This window comes from Sorex fumeus, unplaced genomic scaffold (genome assembly GCF_029834395.1).
Source record: "Sorex fumeus unplaced genomic scaffold, SorFum_2.1 ptg000063l, whole genome shotgun sequence".
Lineage (NCBI taxonomy): Eukaryota > Metazoa > Chordata > Mammalia > Eulipotyphla > Soricidae > Sorex > Sorex fumeus.
In genome coordinates this window covers 15169839-15183239 of record NW_026606120.1, presented here as the reverse complement: position 1 = coordinate 15183239, position 13401 = coordinate 15169839, and positions in this window count along the sequence as shown.

Genomic DNA, 13401 nt, shown 5'->3' with positions numbered 1-13401 from the left:
GGTCCAGAACCCCTTTATGATGAAAACCCTAGCCAAAATGGGTATAGAGGGGACTTTCCTCAACATAGTTAAAGCCATCTACCACAAGCCTACAGCAAGCATCATCCTCAATGGGGAAAAACTGAGAGCCTTCCCTCTAAGATCAGGGACGAGACAAGGATGCCCACTCTCTCCACTGCTGTTCAATATAGTACTGGAAGTACTTGCAATAGCGATTAGGCAAGAAAAAGATATTAAGGGCATTCAGGTAGGAAAGGAAGAAATCAAGCTCTCACTATTCGCAGATGATATGTTACTATACTTAGAGAACCCAATAACCTCCACCAAAAAACTCCTAGAAACAATAGACTCGTATAGTAAAGTTGCAGGCTATAAAATCAATACCCAAAAGTCCATGGCTTTCCTATACGCAAACAGTGAGAGAGAAGAAAGCAACATGAAAAAAACAATCCCGTTCACAATTGTGCCCCAGAAAATCAAGTACCAAGGAATCAGCTTAACTAAGGAAGTAAAGGACCTGTACAAAGAAAACTACAAAACGCTACTTCAGGAAATAAAAGAGGACATGAGGAAATGGAAAGATATCCCCTGCTCATGGGTCGGGAGACTTAACATTGTCAAAATGGCAATACTACCGAAAGCATTGTATAAATTCAATGCAATCCCTATAAGGATACCCATGACATTCTTCAAAGAAATGGAGCAAACACTCCTGAAATTTATATGGAACAATAAGCCCCCACGAATAGCTAAAGCAATTCTTGGGAAAAAGAAAATGGGAGGAATCAACCTCCCTAACTTCAAACTCTACTACAAAGCAGTAATAATTAAAACAGCATGGTACTGGAACAAAGGCAGAACTGCAGACCAATGGAACAGGGTTGAATACACTGACATCTCCCCTCAATCATATGATTATCTAATCTTTGATAAAGGTGCAAGAAATGTGAAGTGGAGTAAGGAAAGCCTCTTTAACAAATTGTGCTGGCATCACTGGACGGCTACATGCAAAAAAATGGGCTCAGAACTCTGCCTAACACCATGTACAAAAATAAGATCAAAATGGATTAAAGACCTCAACATCAGACCAGAAACCATAAGGTACATTGAAGACAAAGTTGGCAAAACCCTCCATGACATTGAGGCTAATGGTACTTTCAAAGATATCACGCCACTGGCCGAGCAAGTGAAAACAGAGATAGATAAATGGGACTATCTTAAACTAAGAAGCTTCTGCACCTCCAAAGAAACAGTGACCAAAATACAAAGACAGTCTACAGAATGGGAAAGGATATTCACCGAATACACATCTGACAAGGGGTTGATAACAAGGATATACAAAATACTGGTGGAACTCCACAGGAAGAAAACATCCAACCCCATCAAAAAATGGGGCAATGAAATGAACAGAAACTTTCTCAAAGAAGAAATCCGAATGGCAAAAAAGTACATGAGAAAATGCTCTACATCATTAATCATCAGGGAGATGCAGATCAAAACCACAATGAGATACCATCTCACACCTCAGAGACTGGCCCACATTCAAAAGAACAAAAGCAACCGATGCTGGCGCGGATGTGGCGAGAAAGGGACACTCCTTCACTGTTGGTGGGAATGCCGACTAGTTCAGCCCTTTTGGAAAACAGTATGGACGTTTCTCAAAAAATTAGAAATTGAGCTCCCATTTGACCCAGCGATACCACTCCTGGGAATATACCCCAGAGAGGCAAAAATGTGTAGTCGAAGTGACATCTGCGCTTGTTTGTTCATTGCAGCACTCTTTACAATAGTCAGAAACTGGAAGAAACCTGAGTGCCCAAGAACAGATGACTGGTTAAAGAAACTTTGGTACATCTACACAATGGAGTACTATGTAGCTCTTAGAAAAGATGAAGTCATGAAATTTACATACAAGTGGTACAATATGGAAAGTATCATGCTAAGCGAAATGAGTCAGAAAGAGAGGGATAGACATAGAAAAATTGCATTCATCTGGGGGATATAAAGCAACAAAATATGAGATCAATACCTAAGAATAGCTGAGATCAACACCAGGAGGATTACTCCATAGCTTAGAGGCCAGCCGGGTATTCTAGGGGAAAGGGCAGTTCAGATAGAGAAGGGAACACCAAATAAAGGGTGTTTGGAGGATCCTCCCAGGAGGGGAAATGCATGTTGAAAGTAGACTATGGACTGAACATGATTGCCACTCAATGCCTCTTTTGCAGACCACAACACCCAAAAGGAGAGAGAGAACAAAGGGGAATGCCCTGCCACAGAGGCAGGGTGGGAGGGGGGGTGGGGGGAAATGGGCACTGGTGGAGGGATGGGTATTTGATCATTGTATGACCAAAACCCAAGCACAAAGATTTGTAAATCTACAACTGTACCTCATGGTGCTTCACTAATAAAAAAATAATAATAATAATAATAATAATTTTGGGTAAAAAAAAACATTCCTGACAGGAACCACCTGTGATTTTGAACTCTCTCCAAATAGGCAGAAAATAACAGACCACCAAAGGCGCTGTATATCCTAAACTATCAGGGATACAGAAAACTGCAGGTCCAGGACACCCATGCTCAGTTCCAGAAGACAGGACAGACAAGGAAAGATTAAGGACCTTCTGTTTGTCTTAGTGTAAAGAAAACACCAAGACAGGACACATGTTCTCTGGATAACACAACTCGTTGCATCCCTAATACAGTTATAAGAACCTTCGCACTCGGGTTGCATTACACAGTGCATAAAATCTCTACTCCAGAATCCCAAATTTGGGATTCTCTGCCAGCAGTGAGAGGGTTTTTCCCAGGCTTGCGTTCTCAATAAAATTCTTTGAGAAACTCACTTAGTATCTGCATATCTGCTGTTAGCTAGTACCATGGAGTAGAAAGAAGCTCAGTGTTCATCAACAATTGAAGGCATTGCCAGATGCAGCCCCTCTGCACATGAAATATGATTCTGTAGTTAAAGTTTGAGCTGTGGATGTGCTGATGTAAATGTACCAGGAAAAGCTGTTCTCAGTGAAAGGGGCCACAGATAGCTACAAGGCCACAGATAGCCAGAGTGTGGAAATCTAGAGAAAGAAAGGGGAATGGGGGGTTCAGGACTCAAGGATTAATGGGGAGACAAAGGGTGATGGCTGAGGGGAGGAGGTTATGGACAGCTTCTGAGGATTTCGAGCTCTATTCTAAAGTGTGCTGAAAATGTTTTAAATGTGTTTTGGAGCTGAAGAGGTAGTACAGCTGATGGGGCAGTTGCCTTGAACATGGCCAACCTGGGTTTGAATCCTGGCACTTCACATGGTCCCCTGAGCCCAGAAAGGAGTAATTCCTGGGCAGATCCAAAGTAAGCTCCAGGAACCACTTTGTGTGACCCTAAAACAAATAAGATTGAATTTTGAGAATTGGGAAAATTGTATACACATTAAGGTGCTTGTGTTGCAAGTGGACAGCTCTGGTTCTACTGATCTCCAGCACCACGTTGTCCCCTGAGCTCTACCAGGAGTGAGTACTAGAACGAGGAGCTCTGTAGAGCAGGCACTGTTGGGTGTGCCCCACGAACTCAGGGAAGAAATAGAAAGAGTAATGTTATAAAAATATGTTATATCAGGTCAATAGAATAGCGTTAAATATCCTGACAGAAACCCTCAATTATATGATAATTTGACCTTTGATAAAAGAACAAGATATAGGAAGTGGATCAAGGAAAGCTTCTTCAACAAGTGGTGCTGGGAAAACTGAGCGGCTCCATGCAAGAAAAAAGGAACTTAGACCTCTATCTACATCCTCCACAAAAGTTAGGTCAAAATGAATCAAAGACCTCAATATCAGACCTGAATCCTTAATACAGATGGAGGAAAATATAGGGAGAACTCTTAATGACATTGAAGCTAAAGGCATCTTCAAAGATGAAACAGCACTGACCAAGCTAATCAAATGGGACTGCATGAAACTAGGAAGCTTCTGCAACTCAAAGGAATTGATGATCAAGATACAAAGAAACTCACAGAATGGAAAAATTTTTTACCAAACACCCATATGATAATGGATTAATATCAAATATATATAAATTACTGATAGAAGTTGACAGAGAAAAACATTCACCCAATCAAAAAATACAGTCATGCCCATGAACCACCTCCGGTGCCTCACACATCTTTCATGTGCCATGATCCAGAGACTCATAAATACATCTTAAAAGAGATCAACAAATTGCAGAGATTCTTCTGGACTCACTCAAGGCTGAATTGTCCAGGTAACCTGGAGGTACCCACCCAAACAGAGCCCCAGCAGACAAAAATCTCCACACTCAACAATTCCCACCATGATCCTGGCTGGAAAATTTAAGGGAGCACCAAATAAAGGGTGTTGGGAGGATCCTCCCAGGATGGGAGAAGCATGCTGAAAGTAGACTATAGACCAAACATGATTGCCACCCATTGCCCCTTTTGCAAACCACAACACCCAATAGGAGAGACAGAGAACAAAAGGGAATGCCCTGCCACAGAGGCAGGGTGGGATAGGGAGGTGGGGGGTGGGAGGGATACTGGTATCCATGGTGGTGAGAAATGGGCACTGGTGGAAGGATGTGTATTTGATCATTGTATAATTGAAACCCAAGCACAAAAATTTGTAAGTCTACAACTGTACATCACGGTGTCTCACTAATAAAAATTAAAATAAAAAAACTTGAAATTTTGACTATACCAAATTCCATAGCATGTATACATTCCACTTGATTAATGGTATAATGTGCAAATGCTTTAATGAACTTTTATTTTAAATTTCATTTTTGAATGTTTGGACCACACCCAACTGTGCTCAGGGCTTGCTTCTGGCTTTCTGATCAGGGATAATTTCTGGTGATGCTTGAAGGAATAAACCCAATGCAGGGGATAGAACCAAAGCTACAGGAAGGGAAATGCCTTAATCCTTCTATGATCCGAATTTTTTAAAAAATATTTGTTTTACTCTGAACTTAAAAAAACCTTTATATGGAAGCAGCACAACACCAAGTTATGCTTAGGACTTACTCCTGGCTCTGCACTCAGAAATTCCTTTTGCCAGAAAACTATATAGAATGCTGGGATCAAACCCAGGTTGGCTGTTTGCAATGCAAATGCCCTAGCCATTATACTATCTATACAGCCCCTGAACTTTCAGGTTTTGAAAGCAGAGAGATTTACAATATTGCATGCACCATTACAACAGCAAAGCCTGCACCAGAATATCTGCTGCCCTCCCCATGTCTCAATTCCCTTCACAACCACCCCCTGCCTCCCACCCCCAACCCCAGAGCACCCACTGAGTTCCCCTTCCTTGGAAAGTCCCCATCTGTAAACCAGTTCTCAGATTGTCCTTGGCCATTGATCTCAAACTGTTTCTCTGTCCCACATCTGTGAGAGCTCCCTTGTGTTGCTCTCTCCCATGCTGTGATTTTTCCCAGCATGATGCCCTCAATCTTTGATGTGCTTTTTGATGCATTCCAAGGAAAAGACAGCAAACGTGAGTCTTGCCTATGTCCACGGAATTGGATGGGTCTGGTGAAACTGAGCACATCTCCCTACAGGTGGGAAGGACTCCTCCCTGCTCCAGTGAGCACAATGCCTCATAGATCCCCAGTCCCTGTAACGCCCTTACCTGTCTTCATCTCAGGACTGCCCAAGGAGCATGAGAGACATGAGATACCAAGAGTGTTTTCAAAGAAATGAACTTTATTGACTATTTACAAAATGACAAAAAGTGCTGCTCCATGCAACCCCACCACAGGGCCCGCCCCCCCATTCCAGAGCAGTCCTAGCTGGATGAAGATCAGGGGGAGCACAAGGCTGCTGGGGGCTCAGGAGGGAGCGCCCCCAGTGTCCGACTGGATGCTGTGCCCCGTCCTCTTCCAGTGGGCCACGGGAGGCTGGAACCTTCTCTTTGGGGGCAGGGAGGGGCCCACCAGCTCCACAGTCAAGGTTGAGTCCCCAGACACCCTGGGATGCCCACTGGGGAAGGGGGTCTCAGTAGTGTCCAACTCTGGGTCCCCACACAGAGGATGCTTCCTGAAAGGGCCAGCAGCAAGGGCAGCAGGCTTGAAGGCCCTTCTGTGAGTGGAAGGGGACCGAGAATCCCCACAGGCTCTCGGGAAGAGGGGGCCAGTGTCTGAGCCAGGGCTCGCAGGGAAGCCCCAGGGCAGCAGGCTGCGGTGAGAGGCCAGGAGGAAGGCCAGGCTGAGCAGCTCCTCCTCCTCCTCACTGGAGCCCTCTGCTGCCCCGGGCAGACCCCGGCCAGGAGAGGCCTCTCCCAGCATGTGGAGAGCCCTGCTGTCCAGAGTAGGGGCAGTGAGACCTGGACAGGTGGCCGGTCCCGCCTGCAGCGGTGGGGACTCCAGGCTCCCCAGAGAGAGGACAGAAGCTTCAGGTGCCATTGCAGTGGCATTGGCCCGCCCAGGCCGTGAGGCGTGTCCAGAGTCAGTCTCAGATTCAGCGCTGGCACCTGGGCTGAGGCCCCAGATAGGTGTTGGGGTGCTGTGGTCTGCTGCACTCTCGGCTGGACTCGAGTCCTTTAGGGTCACCTGGTGTTGGGGACGAGCATTCATGACCTCCTTGTCCTGCGGAGTCCACAGACGCTTTTCCACAAACTGAGGGGAGAAGGGACAGTGTGGGCATGTGGAGGTGCAGGGTGGGACAGAGAGTGACCCCGACTCCTCCCGAAACAGAAAAACCAGATCTCTGTCTCACTAAGGGCCCTCACCCCCGCTAACCCTCCCATCTCCCCATATTCACGTCCTTCTCTCCCCTGAGGCCTCAGAGGGAGGCCCCTGGTCATGACCTGGGCAGGGAGGCCACCAAGTGACCAAGCCCCAGGGCGCTAGGGCGCCCCTCCCTGACTCACGACCTACCTGCTGCTGAGTGCCCTGGGCCCTGTCCCCAGTGTCCCCTGCAGGGTCTCTTTCCCAGGAATCACATGAAAAATGCCTTCTGTTTGCCCTGGGTCACTGCCCACTGCCTTACAGGAAACCCTCACATTATTCCATTGGGCCCCACATGGACTCCAGAGGTCCATCTGCCTCACCTGTGTGGGGGTGAGTCCTTCTTCCTCCTCCGCTCCTCAGCCAGGGCCAGGAGACCCAGCTGGGATTCTGGGGAGAGCAGGTGCACCAGGAAGCTGGGATGAGTGACCGCCTCGACCTGGGAGAGGGAAGCGGGGGTGAGGGTCCTCGTAGGGACCAGGAGGGAATGAGGAAGCAAACATGCCCGTCCCCGGCACAGTGGAGGGGCTTGAACGGCTGCACAAAATCTCACACAGACCTACACCAGGAGCACTCACACACACACACACACACACACACACACACACACAGATGCAAACACACCCTCATTCACAAAGGCACATGGACTATTCACCTACTCTCACAGAGAAGCACGTGTGATTCATGCACACACCTGACATAAAGACACACACTCTTCCACCTCTAGGTACATGTACATGTATCTGCACATGTGCGCGCAGAGCCCACACAGTACACACAGATGTAGACACCCAGAGATGTTCATACATCGATCAAACTCAGAAATGCACAAACAAGGGCAAATGTTTGTACACAGAGACAACACATGCACACATGCACACAAACACAAGTAGAAATATTCAAGAACAGGTGTGCATACACACACAGAGCTCAAAGCAAAGACCACACGTCACTACCAAGTCCTGACAGAAGCAGCCCACAGCTTTCCCACCCCACAGCAGCGCCCAAACCCCCACCTTGTTGACAAAGGCCTCCTGGGAGCACAGCTCCTCCACATAGCTCAGGAGCCCTGGCTCAGGGCAGGTCCCAGCTTCCTCCTGCTGCTCCTTCCTATCCAATGCCCATCGGCCGAGATGGCCAACCTGGGTTCCATCCCAGTCATCCCAGATGGTACCCTCAGCACGGCCAGAGTAACTCCTGAGTGTGAAGGAATTACTGAGCACAGCCAGTGTGGCTTAAATCCAAAACAAAAGAATCTCAAAATAAAACAGCAATAAAACAGCAGGAGCAAACAAAGCCCTACTACCTTGTGGACATTTTCTTTTGATGCAAAAGCAAACATAAAGTGTTTCCTTATTGAAAACTTTAGCCCTTGAACGTGAAGAAAGTCAGGTCAGTCGTAAATGTGTAAAATGGGAAGCTCTAACATATGTGAAACTACATACATAGAAAAGCTTCACCTTTGTTTCCCAAAACGTTTTGGAACCAACAATTAGGTTCCATCACTATTCCCTCATCAATAAATGAAACAGTTTTCTTGACTTAAAATAATGAAAATAATCGTAATCTGACATCCAATTGTTGTGCAGTTGGTAGCAGGGCTAGCAGGAGATGCAAGAATTAAGCAAATATCAACAAAGACATGTAAGGTTCAGTTGAGCTTACAAAATTGACAGTGAAACTATGTTTTGTGTATTTTAATGCCTTAAAATATTTAAACTGTGCATTCATTATCCGTAATAGTTTTGGACACAGACACTTCGTTTATAGAGAACAGGTAGAGGTGTTCCAGCCATTGTCAGCTCACAAGTACATGGGTGTAATGATGCAATCCCAGATCTGTTTGAGTTTAGACATCATGATTACCAATTCCAAGAAAGCAGTAGGAGGGCCAGATGACAAGACACGGATTTCAGGTTGTTTCTTTAAGGAAGCAGCCAGTGAGATTTTGGGTCCAGCAGAGCAAGCTAAGCATGGTGATCCATGAAATATGAGGAACCTCTGGTGGTGGTGGTGCTGGTATCACGACTAAACTAATTCAGTATCCTTCATCCCACGAAGAATTTGTTAGGATGATAAATATCTGCTGTTGAAAGGGCAGAGCAAAGAGCAATTGGAAAGAAACTTGAGAAATCACAGGGGGAAGAAAGACGGAGTACTGGGCAGACAAGGCACCAGCACACTGAGTGTGTCTACTCTCTCCTGGGAGTAGCCAGTCATGGAAGCTTTTATGGATTCTTTTCCAGGACACAGAATGAGGGGTGTCCTTCCATTTCCCCACGAGCAACTTCGGGAGTTTAAGTTGCTTTGTGTAGCTGAGGAGTGAAGGTCCAGTGTTGGTGTGTTTGAAAAATTAGGCACATGTGTAGAGTTCATGGGATGTAGTTTTCAGCATGTTATACGTGCATCGCACAACTAAGGGCATATATGTTGTCATCAGTAACTCTCGACCTGGGTGCCTTTCCCCACCATTGTCCTCAGATCACTTTCAGTCTGCTTCCTTGACTGAGGTTTTCTTAGTGTAATCAAAAATCAAGACTTTCTCTTCATTCAGGATTTTTTAACTACCTTCTTTTGTTTAAATAGCACGCTGAGATCATACAATATTTGTCCTTTCTCTGAATTATTTTGCTTGTCAGGATGCCCTCCATCCATCCATCCATCCATCCATCCATCCATCCATCCATCCAAATTGCAGGAGTCTGCAAGATTTTACCTTTTCTTGTAGCTGAGTAGTGTTCTGTTGTGTGTGTTTATACTACAACTTTATCTGTTTGTGTGTCCATTTGGGGGTTTCCTGAGTATTGTACTTAGCACTGCAGTGAATATAGGAGTGCATATATCATTTTGATTTTTCTATTAAGGGGTTTTGGAGGTAACATGCAAATGTGAAATCACTAGGTCTTTTGGAACCTATATTCTTGCTCCACTACCCAACTGCTGCCACACTCCAGGCCGCTTTCCAGACGCTTGGGCCAAGCCTCACATATGAGTGAACATATTCCTGGACAACACACCATAAGACACTCCCATATGTGTATATATATATACATATATGACATATATATATATATATATATACATTTCCACGAAGCCAACATGGCCAACCCTAGTTTGATTCCTCCGCCCCTCTCGGAGAGCCCGACAAGCTACCCAGAGTATCTCGCCCGCACGCCAAAGCCTGGCAAGCTCCCCATGGCATATTCGATATGCCAAACACAGTAACAACAAGTCTCACGATGGAGACGTTACTGGGCCTGCTCGAGCAAATCGATGAACAATGGGAGGACGGTGACATATATATATATATATATATATATATATATATATATAATATCTCAGAGAGTCCAGCAATCTACCGACAGTATCCTAGTATCCTACCCACACTGCAGAGCCTGGCAAACTACTCGTGGTGTATTCGATATGCTAAAAACAGTAAAAATAATAAGTCTCATTCCCCTGACCCTGAAAGAGCCTCCAATTGTTGGGAAAGACGAGTAAGGAAAGGCTGCTAAAATCTCAGGGCTGGGACAAATGGAGACGTTTTTCATATATATATGTATGTATGTATATATATACTCACACACATATATGTATATATCAGTTATATTTAGTTATATATAGCTAAAAATCTATGTGTTTCTGACTCATGTGATTGAAATTCATTGCTTTTTAATTTTTGCTTTGCATTTCTTAGATAACAGGTGACGAGTAATATCTTTTCAGATATCTGCTGGCTTTACTTAGCCATTTTGGAAAAATGGATACTCATCTCCAGTTTTATGTAATTGTTGTTGAGTTTTTCTAGTTGAGCTTTATAACGCTTTATGTATATATAATATTTAACCCTTGACCAAAAGCATGGTTTGCAAATGTTTTCTCCCATTTCGTAGGAAGTGTTTTAATTTTAAGAAAGTCTGATTTTGATTTTAAGGAAGTCTGATTTTTTTGGCATGCATAAGCTTTCAGATGTAGGCCCATTTGTTTATTTCTGGTTTTATCTTATGTAATTTTTTCCTGAGTCAATCTTGTTTAGATTTGTTGGTGTACCATTGTTCACAGTACCTGTGTTCTTCTTTGTATTTTAATGTTGGTTTAAATGTTCACTTTTCAAGTTTTATCATTTTAGGCTATTTATTTATTTTTCTTCTCAATTTTGTTTATTATTCCAGAACCAACTGGTAGATTGTCTAATTTTCCCTTTCATTTGAAAATTTTCTTATATTTCTTTTTTAATTTTATTTTTATAAAGTAGTTCACAATATTTGATTACATTTAATATTTGATCACCAATCCCAACACCATTACACCTTCCCACTACCATATTACGGATGTTTTCACCCCAAACCCCAACCCCTGCCCCAAAGCAGAACCCAAATAATTTATTTTGTATTGTTTGTTATGAATAAACCACTGAAAATGATCCAAAAAGGTTTCCTTAGAGAAAAGTGTGTGACAATTGTTGTATTTCACCCAGGACCCACTAAGCCCTTCTATAAGAGATTATGAGATTATGAGCATGTTGTTAAAGGTTGAGCCTTGTGTGTATATACATATATATAGGGCTGGAGCGATAGCACAGAGGTAGCGTGTTTGTCTTGCATGCGGCCCACCCGACCGACCCGGGTTCAATTACTCCTTCCCTCTCGGAGAGCCCGGCAAGCTACCGAGAGTATCTCACCTGCACAGCAAAGCCTAGCAAGCTACCCGTGACGTATTAAATATGCCAAACACAGTAACAACAAGTCTCAAAATGGAGACATTACTGGGCCTGCTCAAGCAAATAGATGAACAACAGGAGGGCAATGACAGTGAGATATATATGTATGTATATATATATATATTCATTTATATTTATATATGTGTAAAAATCTATTTCCCTCTGGGATTAGTTGCCTTCTACTTTAAACCCCATCAAATGTGGTGTGCCACTCTTGGAAGGTGAGTGGTGTCAGGTATGAGATGCAGCCGCACGGTCCAGGAATAGGTTCACTCATGGGTGAGGCTCGGCCTGAGCATGTGAAGAGCGGCCGTGAGCATGGCAGCTGTTGAGTTCTGGAGGTTTTTGGCCGCCAGGGCTTGATGTGGGCCTTCAATACTGTGAAATTTCTCTTAACTATGCATCATGTCACGTGTTTTAGAAAGCTGTGTTTCCATTTTCATTTGTCTCATTTTATTCCCCTCTAATTTCCACTTAACTTTCTTTCTTGTGCCGTTGGCTGTTCAGAGAGTTGTTTTATTTTCATGCATATACATAGTTCTAATTTTTCTTTATGATTAATTTCTACTTTCTTGCCATTGTGTTCACATAAGTTACTTGGCATATTTTAGATCTTCTTAAAATTGCTAAGATAATTTTTGTGGTCTAACAAATGACGAGACCTAGCAAATGTCCCATGGCACTTTAGAGAAGATTGTGATGCATCAAATGCTATATACATGTAAAGGCATGCATGCATTTTTTCCTTCATTGCTTTAAATTTGATTTCTGATTCTCTGGCTCTGCTGTGTTGGTTGTGCTCTGAGTTATTTGCACTCTGACTCTGTAGGTGGAGACCCCAGAGAGATTGTTGTGTTCCCTTCTTCCCATTCCAGGCTTGAATGAGTCCTAAATACACCAAGAGACCAGCACCCACTGAAATCTAGCTCCCAAGTGGGTTGAACACCAAAGGAGTTTATGGATGTCTAAGATGGTTAAAATAATAAGCCTGTGTGCATAGTGTGAGTCATGTGAAAGCAAGAGAGAATTTTTGTCATTGGAAACCATCACTACTTCAGTCAGTAACATTTCAAGTCCTCATAAATGAGGATGATGAGTGACAGGTCTAACTTAAATCTTGGCAGGTCATGTGTGCCTTCCCTGTTAACATAGAATTAATAACCAACAGTTCTAATCACTGCTTTGTTGGGGGAACAGTGTTTATTATTACAGTTATTGCAATTCATCCCACCAAAATGCTCAAGACTTTCCACCACTATCCATGTGCTACTTCCAGCTTCACCTCTTGTTTTATCCCAATCCTCCCCCAAGTGCATGGTAATATCAGGTTTGCAATTCAAGGTTAAGGGGTTGCCATTATTTGATACTCTCTATTTCCTTGTTTCTGACTCCCAATATCACATGAGCAAGATCATGTGATTTTTGTCTTAATCCCTCTTATTTATTTCAGCTCCAGTCACAGATTTCATTATTTTTTAATAGCTTAGTAAAATTCCATTGTGTATGCCTGCCTGTGTGCACGTGTGTCCTAACTTCTTTATTCATCCATCATTGATGTTTGTGTTGTCTCCATATCCTGGCTATTCTAATTAGTGTTTCAATGAACACAGGTATACATATATTTTTTCAAATTAATAATTTTTGGTTTTAGGGGGGCAATGCCAACAAGTGAAATCTCTGAATCATATGGAAATTATATTTTTATTGCACTTTTTGACAAAGTGGAATAAAGTGGAATAATTTCCCCACAGACCACATAGAGTGGCAGGGTAAGCATCATAGTTAAGATGCAAGGACCCGATGGAGCACACCTATGCTTGAGCCCATTTCCATGGTGTTTCACATGTAACTTGTGAACATCATCTATTTCTCAGGTAATATCAGCTGTGTCCTTAGATTCGGCAATATTTATTTCTGGCTCAACTTAACATCCGGCATTCAA